General features: G+C 43.4%; 1 protein-coding gene across 2 annotated transcripts in view; it reads right to left on the reverse strand.

Annotated features, from left to right (window-relative positions):
* The window catches only part of mbnl1 (muscleblind-like splicing regulator 1), a 782,985-nt gene that overhangs the window by 447,953 nt on the left and 317,930 nt on the right, over positions 1–17,102 (reverse strand). The window lies entirely within an intron of this gene.

Raw genomic sequence — 17,102 nt, forward strand, 5'->3', positions numbered from 1 at the left:
GGTGACACCTGTGAACCTATGGTTGTTACTTCACACAGTAAAAGTTGCTATTCACCACTGTTCTATTCCTATATTACTAAACATGAAACAAAATTATTGGCAAATTCGTAACCAGAAGTGATGTACAATCTATTATGGTAGACACCAGTGACTCTGAACCTCAAAGCACAATGAGAATATAATTAATTCTGGTGACAATGCATATTTCATATATCAGAATTAATGACAAGATGACTCTATGACACTAATTTCTACATGTGTATCAGATATTTGCAGGATTTTAAATGCACACTGAATGCCTGAACTCTTGATAAGCTTAGTTGGCGGGATGGTTGGATTGCAGAGTGACACTCCCAGCATGGGTACGATTCCCACATCGGCTGAGGTCACCTGTACCCTGTTCCTACTTTCTCCCTATGCCTTTTACACCTAAAGACTATACCCAACCCCTTGGAAAACATTCAATGCTGGTTCCTTGTCTCCAGCTTTAATGAGGTGGTGTCCCTACCTCTGGGCCAGGAGGCCTGAGCTCAAGCCCCCTACCTGCTCCAGACATGTGTTATAACATCTCGGAACAGATTGCTTATCTTGATATCTCTTTCGGAAGCTTGGGTTAGAGTTACAACTTGACCAAAGAACGTAATGTGGCACTCGATGAAGACACTGACTGGATATTACATAAGGTATTCGCAAGAAGCAGCAGCCTCCATTAAAATTTTGGCATTTTTTTTGAAAAGTTAAATTTGTGATTTGAAATGTGTCCTTTTAGTTGGACAGGCTACGAGGAAAAATAATACAGAAGAGAAATACAGGGGTATAAATGGATATTTTGCATGTCATGACTTTTCCCAGATTGTGTATATCAGCACTCCAGGGATTGGAGTCATTTCATCTAGTGAATGATACCTGAACCATTAACATGAAACATAAAAATAAGGACGTTATGCTTCACTTATACAGAGCATTAACGAGACCTCGTCTCAAATATGGTGTACCAGTCCGGCCTCATTAGTATAAGGAAGGATGGAAATGCACTGAAGATGATTCACAGGAGGCTTCCCAGATTGACACTTGGAGTAAATGGGTTGTCTGATGAGGATAGGTTAGACTGCCTGGGCTTGTTACGACTGGGGTTTAGGACATCAAGGGGTGACTTGATTGAAGTGTATAGCATCCTGAATAATCTCAACAAGGCTAACATGAAAGGATGACCCCTCCTGTGGAAGGTTCCAGAACTAGGGGAAACACTGTTTTAGAATAATGCATGATAATCAAGTGTGAAGCTGGATGAACACAGCAGGCCAAGCAGCATCTCAGGAGCACAAAAGCTGACGTTTCAGGCCTAGACCCTTCATCAGAGCTTAGCCTGCTGTGTTCATCCAGATTCACACTTGATTATCTTGGATTCTCCAGCATCTGCAGTTCCCATTATCTCTGATACTCTTTCGAATAATGCATTGCGCTTTTGGCATCAGGGAGAGGAGAAATTTTTCTCTCAGAGGATGATACGACTTTGGAAATCTCCACCCTCGAGGCGATAGAGGTGGAGTCATTGAATATTTTTAAGGCATACATAGATTTTTGATGGTGAAGAGGGACAATGATGGGAATGTGGAATTCAAAACACAAACGGATCAGTGTGATCTTATTGAATGGAGGGGCAGGCTTGAGGAGCCAAATGATCTACTCCTGCTCCTGTTTCAAACTGTTATATGAAAGTATGGCTGAAGTTGAGCTTGTTTTTGCCTGGGGCTACAGATGCACAGAAAGCTCAGTGATGGGTTATATTGTTGTTCAACGTGACTGTTTGAGGGAGGATGACTCTCAAGATGTTGCCTGACATGGGAAAAACGGTGGATTGTAAACATGCAGTGAAAGTTTTGAAAGATAATTTTGTGGTGATCCCAAATGTCACATCCCAGGGGTATATGTTCTATTGGGTAAGACAGAAAGAATGAAAACAGTTGGCCCTTTTGAGGCAAGGGTTGGATGGATGCAATTACATTGTGATAGACTTGAATCACCAAATAATGGATGAAGGCGTCCAATAATGACAAACTGGATAACTTGTAGAATCATTGAAAACGACAGTGTGGAAGCAGGCCATTCAGTCCATCAGGTCTATACTGACACTCTGAAGAGCATTCCAGCCAGAACCAGCCCATCCCTGTAACCCTAGATTTCCCATAGCTAACCAACCTAACTTGCACATCTCTGGACACTAAGGGCAATTTAGCATGGCCAATCCACCTAACCATATCTGGACTGTGGAAGAAATCAGAGCACCCGGAGGAAATCCATGCAGACACAGGAATACGGTGCAAATTCCACAGTCACCTGAGGATGGAATTGAACCTGACTCAGGCATTGTGAGGCAACTGTGCTAACCACTGAGCTACTTGTGGTTAAAGCTGATTGAAATAAGAGGTGTCTTAATGTTGGGTAACTCTTTGGAAGCAGCATTGACATTTGAGTAGAAGATGGACAATTTCACAGCATGACACATGGTCCCATCGCTGCCGACATTATTTGAAGTTAACCAAGTGACCGGCTCTATTCAGAGGAATAAATGTAGACAGCGTGTGTAAGGGTGAATGCTTCATGTGTGGCCACAGATAGCATTATGGGGCAGATATCAGCTGCCCTATCATGGGAAACTTGTAGGAAAAAGGAGGTTCTTGCCAAGTGGAGCAGAAACAAAGCTGAACAGCGAGGGAAACCTGGCTAGTAATGTCAAGGAAAGAGAGGTGAAAGCAGCACAGCTGTGAAATGAGTTGAAGCTGCAGAAAGTGAAGTCACATTTCAGCTGTACAAAAGCCTGGATCAGCTACATCTGGAGTATTGTGTCTAGCACTGGTCGCCTCATTACAGGAAGGATGTGGAAGCATTGGAAAAGGTGCAGAGGAGAATTACCAGGATGTTGCCTGGATTGGAGGGAAGGTCTTACGAGGAAAGTTTGAGAGAGCTAGGGCTTTTCTCTTTAGAATGACAAAGGATGAGAGATGACTTGATAGAGGTGTACAAAATGATCAGAGGTATAGATAGAATGGATGGCCAGAGAAGTTTTCAAAGGGTGGAGGTAGGTATTACAAGGGGGCATAGTTTTAAAGTGAGTGGATGTAGATACAGGGGAGATGTCAGAGGTAGATTTTTTACTCAGAGCGTGGTAGGGGCATGGAATGCATTGCCGGAGAGGGTAGTGGAGGTGGCCTCATTAGGGGCATTTAAACGGCTATTAAGATAGGCATCTGGATGATAGTATAAGATAGGGGTGGAGGTTTGATAGGCCTTAGGTTTAGGGTAAAAGTTCAGGACAACATTGTGGGCCAAAGTGCCTGTACTGTACTGTGCTGTGCTATGTTCTGTGTTCTATACTGACATAACATTGGATACATGTTTCCCCATTGTGGGAGCAATCATAAGAGAATGCCAGTCATTTTGTTGATGATGTCGGACATGAAGGCAGGTTCAAGCAGTGTCAATAATATCATTGCCAGAGCAATATCGGAACAATAGAAGACAAAGATAATGAAATGCACATCTCAAAAGTCTGTGTAAGATTTCCAGCCTTACACATCTAAAACTGCACTTCAAACTGGAGGACATCTCATTGCAAATGTGAGAGTTGGGGATTGAAGTGCACAGGCAATAATTGTTGGGGAGGATGGGGAGCCCCTTTTAAGTAGAGAAACTGCTCAAGCCTTAAGATCACAGCACAATGGATTGAAGGTAAACCTGTGAAATTCTATGTGTAACCTAATCAGGAAGTTGGAGTAATGTTTCAAAGATTAGGACAACCACCAAGTGGGATTATCCATAGATGAGAACATTAAAGTCTCAGAGAGGGAAAGTTGAGAGAAATCAAAGAACAGAATGACTATGTGTGTGGTAGGGTGGCTCAATGGTTAGCACTGCTTCCTCACAGTGCCAGGGGCTGAGGTGCAATTCCATCCTCAGGTGACTGTCTGTGTGGAGTTTTCACATTTCTTCTGTGTCTGCCAGGGTTTCTACCGGGTGCTCTGCTTTCCTGCTGCTGTCCAAGGATGTACAGGTCAGGTGGATTGGCTATGCTAAATTGATCAAAATGTGCAGCCTGCATGACTTAGCTATGACAGGATGCAGAGATACAAGGTAATGAATTTGGGTGAGATGTTATTTGGAGGGTCATCGCAGACTCAATGGGCCGAGTGGTCTCTATCTGCATTGTAGGAATTCTATAACAGAGCCAGGTGAACTATCAACACATTAATCAAATGGTGACATTTGAATGTAGTAAGAGAGGGTTACCTATCTCCATTGTGATGGTGCAGTGGTAATGTCTCTACCTCTGAGTCAGGAGGCCCAGACTTAAGTCTCACTTGCTCTAGGGATGTTTCATTACCCCTCTGAGCAGTTTGATTAGACAAAAATATTAAGTAAATATCTTTATTGTTAAAAAAGCCTTTAAAGAATTGTTGATGCCTATATTGTTCTCCACCTTGACGTAAAATATGGATTTTTTCAGTTGCAACATTTCTCTGATTTAAGGAAGTGGCAACTTTTGCCATGCTTCGTGGATTTTACAGATTAATGAGTTTATATTGATGTGGACTAAGATCTAAAAAAAATGCAGGTGTAGTCTGTATTTCAGACGACAGTGGCACAGCTGCTCAGTGGTTAGCACTGCTACCTCATAGTGCCAGAGACCAGGTGCAATTCCAACCTTGGGTGACTGCCTGTGCAGGGTTTAAACATTCTCCCTGTGTCTGTGTGGGTTTTCTTCAGGTGCTCTGGTTTCCTCCCACAATCCAAAGTTGTACAGGTTAGGTGGATTGGCCGTGCCAAATTGCGCATAGTGTCCACGGATGTGTACGTTAGGTGGATTAGCCATGGGAAATGCAGGGTTACAAATGTAGGGGAGGGTGGTGTGACTCTGGGTGGGATACTCCTTGGAGAGTAGGTGTGGACTTGTTGAGCCAAATGGCCTGTTTCCACACTGTAGGGATTCTATGATACATGATTATTCATTCGTCCAATAGACAACTATAATGAGACAAGGCTGAGTTTAGCATTGGCTTGATTGTAATCAGCAGCTTTTAGAGTTAAGGCTTGCTGGGCATTGCCGAAACACAGCAAGTGTTCATGAGGCATAAGCTCACATCCTGAGAAATCAAAGAAAATATAGAAGTAGGTACAAGACGCATGTGAATCACAAAATACCACTGAAATGAGGGAGAATAAAACATGTATTTCTTCACTGGAGAAACATACTGTATAGCTTCTGCAGTTTTCAGCAGTTCATGCCACACCAAGAACAATGACAATTCGCAAGATGCTGGGCAAACATTCAAAATTGGATGACACAGACAGGTAACCTAAACCAGTAGTTGGAAGAATATCCAGTTCATGGTGCATCGTCATTATCATTGGCAGTCCCTAGCAGACAGGGATGACTCTCTTCACTCTCAGGGTGAGTCCATAGGTGGCTGTACAGACCGATGCTGCCACCACAGGCTCTGGTACACCTGGGACAGATGGTGGTCACAGGAAGGCGTGAGTGGGGCACTGGTGTGGCAGTGCATTCCTTTTGTCGTTATTTTTCCCAGCTTCTACTTTTCATTTTGGGCCAGTGATTCCCTGGTGTCTGTGGGAATGTCACACTTTGCAAGTGAGGCATTGAGGGTGTCACTGAAGCACTTCCTCTGTCCACCCAGGGATTGCTGGCCGTTTCAGAGTGGGGAATAGAGCACACAAAGTGAATTGTGCACAATTGGGAAGTGTGTTCTCAAAGGCTATAAACCTGTACTGACCCAAAAACTTAGGTCCAGATTGCGGTGCGAGCTTGTGAAAAGTACTTGTGAGTGGGTGTTACAAAACAAAGCTTACAAACAAAAGTCTGATGGCCAATGACTTTGGAAGATGTATGCTATTTGTCAAAACATGCCACGGATGTCAAACTGCTGTCAGAAAAAAAAATCAAATATACCAAAAGCAATAAGCAACACATGTTTACTGGATGGGCCTTGGGAGGATGCAGCAGTTAACCTTCCGTCCCACTTTCATCAGGAGAGACATCCTAGCCAAGACTGCCTAGTATAGCCGTTAATCTGTGTACATGGCAAGGAGGCCTACAATAGGAGAGAAAGTGCTGTTTGCACTGACAGATTTAATCACATGGCACAGTCTGCCAGTTACTCTGCATTTAAACAATGAATTTTACAGACCATTTCAGATTACAGGTATTCAGCATCAGAGAGTATGAATGAATGAATACCAACAAATGGGAAGGAGAACTACAAAACCAGTGTTTAGACAAATAGGGTGGATTTCTTTGAAGAAAAATTTGGATGGAGGCAGATAGTCAGGCTCAACGAGTCAGATATCTTGAATTTTATTTCCAGTTCTAATATACACAAAGCTAAGATATCACAGCATTAAGCATGGGTCTGTGTATACTGGTGTTACCATACATTACAAGCCACAATGTGGAGATGCCAGTGTTGAACTGGCTTGGGCAAAATCAGAAGTCACATGACACGAGTTTGTACTCCACAGGTTTGTTTAAAATCACAAGCTTTCGGAGTTCTGCTCCTTCGTCAGGTGATAAACCTGTTGGACTATATCCTAGTGTCATGTGACTTCTGACACAGTACATTACAAGCATAGGGAGAACTGACAGCACAAATTCAGCCATTAGTGGAATGTCTGGCAGTGAGGTGGGAACTTTTACTCCAGAACATCAAATGCCAAGATTTTATGTAGCTATCTGGTCTGGAATCTACACTATAAAATAACAATGGTGTTGTTTTCATAAGTGTAGAGCAACTTGATTCATGAGAATGGGAAGGATGTAGTTGTGTTGTCATTTTGAATTGAATGTACACAAAAAAAAAACACAAGGTTAAGGGATATCAGTCTTGATCAGGGGATTTCAGATTGTGGTGTTAGGAAAAGGATGCTGTAAAGTTTTATATGGCAGAAACAGTTCTAAACAGTCTCATGTGATGCCAGGTGATGAAGTATTGCTAAGACAATAGAGTACAAGTAAGGTGTGTGAACCATTTGAGAACTAAAAAGTCTTTTTCTTTCCTGTAAATTGGAGTAGGAGCCTTTGTGTTAGTTTTTATTTGTTAAAGGTAGAGTACTGACTGGTGCTTCATACCGGCTTGTACACCTTAGTTTTGGATGTAGATGTAACTTTTGCTTTGAAGTTGGGTTTTTCTGTCAAACAAGTTGAAAACTATTATTCCCAAAGAAGGAAAAAACCATGTAGTCACTGGAAGAACTACTGTGTGCCAGAAATTTTTAATGTGCCAATAGGTTTGAAGATGACAACGGCATAGCAAAAGATAAAGCTTAGGTAGGTGCTGAGGCAAAGTTGATATTAAGAAATCCTGTGCTCCTGAGATGCTGCTGGGCCTGCTGTGTTCATCCAGCCTCACATTTCATTATCTTGGATTCTCCAGCATCTGCAGTTCCCATTATCACTGAAGTCCAAGCCAGGTATGTTGTTGACAGGTAGAGTGTTTACCATTCAGATGGGATGACAAGGCTTCGTAATCCTCACATGCCGACCACAGTACCTGAGATAATAGGCAGGCAACTGCATATGAGGTTACCATAAGGGAATATGAAGGCTTTGTGTTGTGATTATAATCTAAATGAGAAGGATTTGAAAGGTTTTAAACTGAGAGAGTTAAATACAGACTCGGTTAGAAGTGTTTGCAGAAAAATACATGTAAGTAGCTGCCAAAAAGCCAGGCCAGGGAGTCAGTAAAAGAAACAGAATACTGACTAGACTGCATAAAGATAGATGGGAACTTTGCGTTGACACCAATAATGCCTGCTGTATACATTGCGGGAAATAAGTAACATCTGGTTAACCTATGGTTGCAAGCTGATCATATTGAAAGTGAGTCTTTAAGTAAAGGTGTATGAGAGTTGAGAACACGCAGATTTTTGCCAAAATTCAGTCATAGAATGTCTAAGATTGACTCTCCTTGTCTACATATGAATGAACAATAATAACATGCACCTGATTCTCCTGGTGGTTTGGTGAGTTGAATCATAACAGGCAATTTCCAAACCCTATCTTGAATAGAAAGAAAGAGAAATCACTGTCAAAAGGTTGAAGCGATAGAGAACTGAGCTGGACTGAACTTGACATTGTTAATTGAGGAAACTGTGTGATTCCACATGCATTCTTGCTGCCTGAGATATGGTATCCTGGTATTATGTTTTGGGCCATAACCTTCCCATGAACAGTTTTGGGATGTTTTGCCACATTAAAGATGTTTTTGTTGCTTAATATGTTAATGTTGCTGCCTAACGGTAGGTGGTTGTTGGGTCAGTTCTAAAGAATTGCACTGCACAGTAATTCCAGGTAGTTTCAGAGACAGTAGGAACTGCAGATGCTGGAGAATCTGAGATAACAAGGTGTAGAGCTGGATGAACACAGCAGGCCAAGCAGCAGCAGAGGAAGAGGAAAAGGAGCAGGATTTCTGAAGAAGGGTCTAGGCCAGAAACGTGGCCTTCCTGCTCCTCTGATGCTGCTCAGCCTGTTGTGTTCATCCAGCTCTAATTCCAGGTAGTGATAATGGGAACTGCAGATGCTGTAGAATCCAAGATAATAAAGTGCGAAGCTGGATGAACATAGCAGGCCAAGCAGCATCTCAGGAGCACAAAGGCTGACGTTTCGGGACTAGAACCTTCATCAGAGAGGGGGATGGGTGAGAGTTCTGGAATAAATAGGGAGACAGGGGGAGGCGGACCGAAGATGGAGAGAAAAGAAGATAGGTGGAGAGGAGAGTATAGGTGGGGAGGTAGGGAGGGGATAGGTCAGTCCAGGGAAGACAGACAGGTCAAGGAGGTGCGATGAGGTTAGTAGGTAGGAGATGGAGGTGCGGCTTGAGGTGGGTGGAAGGGATGGGTGAGAGGAAGAACAGGTTAGGGAGGCAGAGATGGGCTGGGCTGGTTTTGGGATGCAGTGAGGGGAGGGGATGAGCTGGGCTGGTTGTGTGATGCAGCGGGGGGAGGGGATAAATTGGGCTGGTTTTGGGATGCGGTGGGGGAAGGGGAGATTTTGAAGCTGTTGAAGTCCACATTGATACCATTGGGCTGCAGGGTTCCCAAGCGGAATATGAGCTGCTGTTCCTGCAACCTTCGGGTGGCATCCTTGTGGCACTGCAGGAGGCCCATGATGGACATGTCATCTAAAGAATGGGAGGGATAGTTAAAATGGTTTGCGACTGGGAGGTGCAGTTGTTTGTTGCGAATCGAGTGGAGGTGTTCTGCAAAGCGGTCTCCAAGCTTCCACTTGGTTTCCCCAATGTAGAGGATGCCACACCAGGTACAATGGATACAATATACCACATTGGCAGTTGTGCAGGTGAACCTCTGCTTAATGTGGAATGTCATCTTGGGGCCTGGGATGGGGGTGAGGGAGGAGGTGTGGGGGCAAGTGTAGCACTTCCTGCGGTTGCAGGGGAAGGTGCCGGATGTGGTGGGGTTGGAGGGCAGTGTGGAGCGAACAAGGGAGTCACAGAGAGAGCGGTCTCTCTGGAAGGCAGACAAGGGTGGGGATGGAAAAATATCTTGGGTGGTGGGGTCGGATTGTAGATGGCGGAAGTGTCGGAGGATGATGCAATGTATCTGGAGGTTGGTGTGTGAGAACAAGGGGGATCCTCTTTGGACGGTTGAGGCAGGGGCAGAATGTGAGGGATGTGTTGCGGGAAATGCGGGAGACATGGTCAAGGGCGTTCTTGACCACTGCGGGGGGAAGGTTGCAGTCCTTGAAGAACTTGGACATCTGGGACATGCGGGAGTGGAATGCCTCATCCTGGAAGCAGATGCGGCAGAGGCAGAGGAATTGGGAATAGGGGATGGAATTTTTGCAGGCGGGTGGGTGGGAGGAGGTGTATTCTAGGTAGCTGTGGGAGTCGGTGGGCTTGAAAAGGACATCAGTTACCAGCTGGTTGTCTGAGATGGAGACTGAGGGGTCCAGGAAGGTGAGGGATGTGTTGGAGATGGCCCAGGTGAATTTGAGGTTGGGGTGGAAGGTGTTGGTGAAGTGGATGAACTGTTCGAGCTCCTCTGGGGAGCAAGAGGCAGTGCCGATAGTCATCAACGTAACGGAGGAAGAGGTGAGGTTTGGGGCCTGTGTAGGTGCGGAAGAGGGACTGTTCCACGTAACCTACAAAGAGGCAGGCATAGCTGGGACCCATGCGGGTGCCCATGGCCACCCCTTTTGTCTGTAGGAAGTGGGAGGAATCGAAAGAGAAGTTGTTGAGGGTGTGGACGAGTTCGGCTAGGCGGATGAGGGTGTCGGTGGAGGGGGACTGGTCGGGCCTGCGGGTCAGGAAGAAGCGGAGAGCCTTGAGGCCATCTGCATGAGGAATACAGGTGTATAGGGACTGGACGTCCATGGTGAAATCACCAAGGCAATTGGTCAGACTTTGGGGAGAATGTTGAAACAAGCTCAGATCATGTTTGTCAGCAATCTCATTGACAACCCTGTTTCTTGACCACATGGGTGTGACAGTGTGGGCTGTTGATGCTGCTGAAATCCTGCTGATGGAACCCTTTCTAATATATCGACATTCATGTGATGTTGCCATCGCTGGTTCGATCAGAATTTATTCCTCATCCACAATTGCCCAAACAGCAGTTAAGAGTCAACCTTTTTAATGTGCATCTGGAGTCACATGTAGGCCAGACTAGGGCAAGGACGGCAGATTTCCTTCCCTACAGAACATCAATGAACCAAATTTACCAAGGCCCTTTAAATATTACATTTCAAACCAATGACCACTACCATCTGAAGTACTGGGGCAGCAGATGCATGGGTACACTGTGACCTGCAAGGTTCCCCCTAAGCCACTCATCAACCTGACCTGGAAAGATATCTGTGTTCCTTCACTGTCGTTGGGTTAAAACCCTGGAACTCACTCGCTAATGGTATTGTGGATGGACCTACAGCAAACCGACTGCCCCTGCTTAAGAAGGCTACAGTTGTCTTAACAACACGCAAGCAGGAATGGGTAATAAATGCTGGCCCTGCCAGTGAAGTTCATTGAAAATCTTTTAAAATCAGCTCTTAAGATGGCTACTATGAAGTTAGATTTTTTTGGGTTCACATTTCACCATCTGCCTATAGTGAGATTTGAGTCTACAACCCCAGAATATTATCCTGGATTTTAGGATTATTACTTAAGTAACCTTTCTACCATTACCTCTTCTAAAACCATACTTGAATCTGCTATCTTCAGCAAAGGAGCAGAGACAGCTGTAGGATTCTGAATGTGATGTTCCTTGTTTATGTCAAGTAAGATTTATTTGATACATAGCCCATCGATTCTGTCTTAAATTTTCAATCAATAAGTAAAATCATTAAATGAAATTACAAAGACATAAAGTTTCATGTGGCATCCCCTGTAATAGCTCTGTATGTCCCCAAACTGCCTGGACTTGACATCATTGCATTTACCACTTCTTTACAACAACTAACAGAAGATCCATTAATCTGTCTCTGGAAGGGAAGTAGGAACAATTTTGTCTGGTAATAAAAGTCTGCTGCACAAATCATAATCCATCCTCTTGTGAAAGGGCTCAGTTCTGAGAAATGATACCCGTTATGGCACAGAAATGATCATTTGGCTGAGTGCTTCTCTGCAATTGACAACTCTTCAACTTGGGCTGTCCACTTTGCTTCCTTACCAGTGTTCTCCTGGCCATATCATAAATTAAGAGGCCTTTCAGCCACCATTCATCCACTATCCAATTTGACACACCCTCTTTTCTCATCCTAATCATTATTGATCCAATGTCCTTCTCGAGTTCTTTGCCAGTTTGATTCCTTGAGCAAGATGTACTGCTTGACTGACCACTGTAGCAAAGTAAGTAAATAAATAAATGAGAAATTCTTCAAATTTCCTCCTTCATTCATTCAGCATGGATCCTCAATTCAATTCAATGACATATATTTCCACTTTTACCACCTGGGATGGCATTTGATGGGAAAGATCAACAAAAGTTAATTCAAAAGCCATCTCATGTTTTCAATAATAATGGGAACTGCAGATGCTGGAGAATCCAAGATAATAAAATGTGAGGCTGGATGAACACAGCAGGCCCAGCAGCATCTCAGGAGCGCAAAAGCTGACGTTTCGGGCCTAGATCCTTCATCTGATGAAGGGTCTAGGCCCGAAACGTCAGCTTTTGCGCTCCTGAGATGCTGCTGGGCCTGCTGTGTTCATCCAGCCTCACATTTTATTATCATGTTTTCAATAATTGTCTATGGAGGTAAAAGCATCTTTTTGATTGCAATCGCTATTATTGGTTGATCAAAAATTATCCTCTCTAAGGTTTCACTGTCTTTAAAACATTCATTAAATTATTTCTCAACTCAAGGATCTCTTATACCCTGGTTGCATTTGGAGATGGTAGGGTGGGAGGAGTATCAATGTAGCTGCGTGCAAGGGTGGAGGGTAGAGATTTGGCACCTGATTGTCTCTCTCTCTGCCACAGTGGGCAGCACGGTGGCTCAGTGGTTAGCACTGCAGCTTCACAGCGCCAGGGACCCGGGTTCGATTCCAGCCTCAGGCAACTGTCCGTGTGGAGTTTGCACATTCTCCCTGTGCCTGTGTGGGTTTCCTCCAGGTGCTCCGGTTTCCTCCCACAGTCCAAAGATGTGTGGGCTAGGTGGATCGGTCAAACTAAATTGCCTGTAGTGTTCAGGGATGTGTGGGTTATAGGGGGATGGGTCTGGGAGGGATGGTTCAAGGGGCGGTGTGGACTTGTTGGGCCGAAGGGCCTGTTTCCACACTGTAGGGAGTCTAATCTAATCTAATCTAAGTACAGAGAAAGAAAGCTTTCAAGTGGCCTTCACACCCAGAGATCAAATGAGGCCCTTCAGTGATTGATCCAGAAACTGAACTATGGCTACAAGAACAGGTCAGGGGCTAGGAATCCTACCGTGAGTAACTTACCTCCTGATTCCCCAAAAGCCTGTCCACCCTCCACAAGGCAAATCAGGAGTGTGATGGAATACTCCCTACTTTCCTGGATGGGTGCAGCTCCAAAAACTCTCAAGATGCTTGACACCATTTATGACAAAGCAGCCTACTTGATTAGCAAAACATTCACAAACACCTATGCCAGGTTCCAAAAGTGTAACAACTCCAAGTCACTTCAGGTCAGCGAATCAGCTCTGGCTCTCAGTGTCAAATAGATGTCAGGTAGCATCAGTTATCACATAACTAATGACATTTTTATTCTACAGAGCTGCTGGCTGCTACTTGGGCAGTTTCCCCTCTGGGTTGTTGACTCCCAGGGACAAGAAACTGCTGGCCTGCCTAATTGGAACAAGACTTCGTGGACTTACTGTAAAAAAAGGCAACATGGGACTCTCACTAAGTTCTCCTTTCAGCAGTCAAGCATCAGCTGTACAAGAAGTGTTCTCCTCAGTCTTCATTCTCACCTGGTTATGTATTGACAGCACACCTAAATATATTAACTTGACCCTCTCGGCAATGTCATGAATAGAAATTGCAAATTGTTGAGGCCTGTGCATGAATCCTTACAGAGCATCATATATTATAGCTTGTCAAGCTGAAAATGACTTGTCTATTTCTGCTATCTATTTCTCTGTCCTTTAAGCTAGCCTCAATTTATGCTAAAATATTTCCTGAAACCTCCATCCTCAATCCCTAACATTACACACTGTGGTTCATCTCTGGAGGATGACAAATGAAAACCAGCAAAGTTATCTGAAACTTTTAGAACAGTTTAAGAGTACTGTGTGTTCTGGTCTCCATATTACATTTAAAATCTTTAAAGGCTTTGAAAGGTCTTGAAAATCATGAAAGGGGTTTATTGATTAAATATAATAAAGATGTTCAACCTGTGGCTTCTGTAAACTAGGGGCCATAAATATAAGGTAATCCCTCACAAATGTAATAAAATTTTAGAAGAAAATTTTGTGCTTACAGAATGGGTAAGAATGTGGAATTTGTCACAGCACGGTTTTGTTTATGTGAATAGAGTAGATATTTTCAATTGTTAAACAAACATAGGCAATGCAGGAGGAACTCTGCAGGTCTGGCAGAATCATTGTTTTGACTCAAGAGTCACATTGGGCTTGAAACATTAACTCGTGTTCCTCTCTCAACAGATGCTGCCAGAACTATTGAGGTCATCCAGCATTTTTGGTGTCTGCTTCACATTTCCAGCATCCCTAGTGTTTTGCTTATTTATGTTTAATGGGCAGTGAGATGAACACATGAGAGAATGGAATAGAATTTAATTAAGCTTGAATTAGATGACATAGGGTGGGAGATAGCTGAGATAGACAACTTTTTGTTAAGCAAAAGTATTCAGGTATATGGGCCAAAGGCAGGTATATAGAACTGGGACAAAGATGGGGTCAGCACACTGTCTCAGAGTACCAAGGGCTTGAGTTCGATTCCAGCCTCGGGTTAAGTGTCTGTGTAGAGTCATTCAGATATATATCACAGAAACAGACCCATCAGTCCAACTCATCCATGTCAACCAGGTATCTTAAATAAAGCTAGTCACATTTGGCCCATGCTTCTCTAAACCCTTCCTATTCATACACTCATCCAGACGTCTTTAAGTGTTGTAAATGTGCCTGCCTCTATGACTTCCTCTGGCAGCTCATTCCATACGGACATCAGTCTCTGTGTGAAATTATTGCCCCTTAGGGCCCTTTTAAATATTTACCCTCTCACCTTGAACCTATGTCCTCAAGTTCTGGACTCACCCAGCCCAGGGAAAATACCTTGTCTATTTACCCTATTCATGCCCCTCATAATTTATAAACCTGTACAAGGTCACCCTTCAGCCTCCGATGCTCTGGAGAAAAGAGCCCCAGTCTATTCAGCCTCTCCCTATAGCTCAAACCCTCCAACCCAGCAACATCTTCACAAATATCTTCTGAACTCTTCCAAGTTTCACAATATCCTTTCTGTAGGAGGGAGATAATAATTGCAAGCCATATTCCATAAATGGCATAGTCAATGTGCTGTACAGCTGCAACATGACCTCCGAACTCCTGCAGTCAATGCACTGACTAATGAAGTACACTAAATGCCTCTTCACCATCCTATCTACCTGTGACTCCACCTTCACGGAGCTATGAACCTGTACTCCAAGGTCTCTTTGCTTAGCAACACTCACCAGGACTTTACCATTCAGAGTATAAGTCCTTCCCTGATATGCCTTTCCAAAATGCAGCACCTCATATTTATCTAAATTGAACTCCATCCACCACTTCTTGGCCCATTGTCCTTCTGATCAAGATATTTGTGTAGCCTGAGAGAACCTTCTTTGCAGTTCACGACACCACCAATTTTGATGTCATCTGCAAAGTTACTAACCATACCTCCCATGTTTGCATCCAAATTATTTATATAAATGACTAAAAGCAGTGGATCCAACACTGATCCTTGTGGCACACCGCTGGTAACGGGCCTCCAGTCTGAAAAGCAACCCTCCACCAGCACTCTCTGTCTCCTACCTTCGAGCCAGTTTTGCATCCAAATGGCTAGTTCTCCCTGTATTGTGTGTGATCAAACCTTGCTTACCAGTTTAGTGTGAGGAACCTTGTTGAACGCCCTGTTGAAGTCCATATAGATCATGTCCATCACTCTGCCCTAATCGGTCCTCTTTGTTACTTCTTCAAAATTGCATGTTGCATGTTCTCCGCATGTCTGCATAGATTTCCTCCATGTACTCCAGTTTTCTCCCACAGTCCAAAGATGTGCAAGTTAGGTGGATTGGTCATGCTAATTGCTCACAGTGCTCAGAGATGTCCAGGCTAGGTAGGTTAGCATTACAGGGATAGGGTTAGTATTGACTCAAAGGGCCAAATGCCTACTTCTACCATAGCTATTCTATGATTCTAGTTCAGCCGTGATCTGATTGAATTGCCTAATAGGCTCAAGGGGCTGAATGGTCTACTCCTGTTCCAGTGGGAGTAGATTTGTTCAGCACAGGAACACCAGCAGAGACCAACTGGATTCAATGATTTGTCTGTGCTGCAAATTCTATGGAGAATGAGTACAGAAAATCAGAAGGAGTGGTTATGCTTCATAACTGTGAAGTGAAGGAGTGTTCAGCTGGAATATTATTCTAATCATAATTCTGCAGCGGTTGGAAGTTGACAACAGCTATGCAACACCCCAGCTCTATACTGCAGGATGTCGTGTACAGAAAAAACTATTAATCATTAAAATTGACAAATTGTTTCAGAAAATCCGCAAGTTTGAATTTAAGGACAACAAGATAAATATGTTTGTCAAAAAATAAGTTATTTAACATTGGTCTTGAGCAGCACAAGTACTAAGTGACAGAAAGAAATGGTTTGGAAAAGAATGGTTCATCGACTCACTTAATTGAACAGGTTACCATGGACTCTATCCTGGGTCTTACAAGATGATCATAAGGCTACGTCCTCTAATCCTAGTCACCTGAACCACCAGAAGCAACTGTGAAGATGTTTGTCTCTTTAAAAAGTTTATTTTGCCCTGGGTTTTTTTAAAGGGAGGTTGTAAAGGCAGAGGTGTAGAAGTGGCTAGGGGAGATGGCCTAAGTCAACAATGAAAGGAAGCCTTAAAGTTTCTTTCAAAGCAGTTGAAATAATGGAAAGGGAGTGGCCAATTCTCATAGATCAAACTTTCTAGTTTTTTTTTACCTGTAGTGGTCAGAAGCTGTTTATGTCCTAGAAGAGTCAGAGCTTCACTAAAATGATTCCTAGCTGCTACATTCTCTGAAATCTCTCTTGATGTTATTTCTTCCTGCATTGGAAAACTGCATGTAAATACCTGTGTCAGAATTTATTTTTATGCCAAGGGGTCTCCTTATGAGATATCTGTAGATTGGAACAGTTAATTAGTAATAGTTGTTGTATGTGTTATTTGGTTAAGTTTTCTCGTAGCTCATTTACACTAAATTCCTCTTTCTTTTGTTTCTATTATAACAATTGTTTTTCAATAAATTGTGGTTTGCTTAACCTCAAGTGGTTTGACAAGTTGCATTACATCTGGAACATGTATATCACATGTACTTTCAAAATAAGAAAAGATCAGGGTCTAGGCTATCTTCTA

Source organism: Stegostoma tigrinum, chromosome 14 (assembly GCF_030684315.1).
Source record: "Stegostoma tigrinum isolate sSteTig4 chromosome 14, sSteTig4.hap1, whole genome shotgun sequence".
NCBI lineage: Eukaryota > Metazoa > Chordata > Chondrichthyes > Orectolobiformes > Stegostomatidae > Stegostoma > Stegostoma tigrinum.